Below are 1,401 nucleotides of genomic sequence, written 5' to 3' on the forward strand. Positions count from 1 at the left end.
TTCTGGAGTGTCTGAAGACAGCTACAGTGTACTTATATATAAGAAATAAATAAATCTTTGGGCCAGAGCAAGTGGGGCCAGAACGAGCAGGGCCAGAGCCAGAAGAAAAAGTGTCTGAAGACAGCTACAGTGTATATAATAAATAAATCTTTTAAAAAAAAAAAAGATGAAGTGTGTGTGTGTGTGTGTGTGTGTGTGTGTGTGTGTATAGGCATGCACAGCAAGTGAGGTTTCTCTCCTTCACTTTGTTTGAGGCAGAATCTCTCTTCTACTGTTGTACTGTGTTCCTCAAGCTAGCTAGATTTCAGGCTCTGGCTTCTCCTGTCACTGACTCCCACTTTCCTCTAAGAATGCTGGGACTATAGATACATTGCATACTGGGATCAAATTCAGGTAGCTGGGCTTAAGTAGCAATTGCTTTCACCCACTGAGACAGTAGCTACTTGGCAGAAACTCTATTAAAAAAACAAATCTTAGTTCATATAGTGCTGCATTCAGTATTATACACTGCATGTAACTCTACAGGAGGTCACACTGACATCTTGGCACAAGGGAAATTATATTAAGTTTTGGGTTTTAGGTTGAGCATATTAGGAGCTATGAGAAAAATGGAGTAAGTATTCCTGATTTCTGTTTTGGTTTTTTTGAGAAGAATCCTTGCTGGCCTGACATTCACAGCCCAGGCTGGCCTTGTATAATAGGTGACCCTCTTGCCACAGACTCCACAGTGCTGGGGTTATAGAAATGAGTCTGGCTTTTAATTTTTTTCAATTCCAGATTTAGGAGCTCTGATTATAAATGCTTGGTTCTCTGACATGCCTGAACCATCTGTCATTATTTCAGACCTCTGGATTTTCTTTTATCTTGGTCATTTCAGCCATACAGTTTAGTGTTGAGGCTCCTATAGAGGTTTTTATATTATGACTCTCATCATTGGTGTAAGGCAGAGCAGAATCTTAACTATATGCTTGGGTAAGATGTCTTAGTTTGCTTTCTATTGCTGTGATAAAACTCCATGACCAAACAATTTAGAGAGGAAAGGATTTATTTGGCTTATGGGTAACAGTCCATCATCATGGGAAGTAAAAGAACTAAAGGCAGGGATTTGGAGGCAGAAACCCAAGGCAGACACTCTGGAGGAGCAGACACTATGGGGGAGCAGACACTCTGGAGGAGCAGACACACTGGAGGAGCAGACACTCTGGAGAAGCAGACACTCTGGAGGAGCAGACACTATGGAGGACCAGACACTATGGAGGAGCAGTCACTATGGAGGAGCAGACACTCTGGAGGAACAGACAATCTGGTGGGGCAGACACTCTGGAGGAGCAGACACTATTGAGGGTCAGACACTATGGAGGAGCAGACACTATAGAAGAGCACATACTCTGGAGGGGCAGA

The sequence above is a fragment of the Mus pahari genome, chromosome 2 (genome assembly GCF_900095145.1).
Source record: "Mus pahari chromosome 2, PAHARI_EIJ_v1.1, whole genome shotgun sequence".
Classification (NCBI taxonomy): domain Eukaryota; kingdom Metazoa; phylum Chordata; class Mammalia; order Rodentia; family Muridae; genus Mus; species Mus pahari.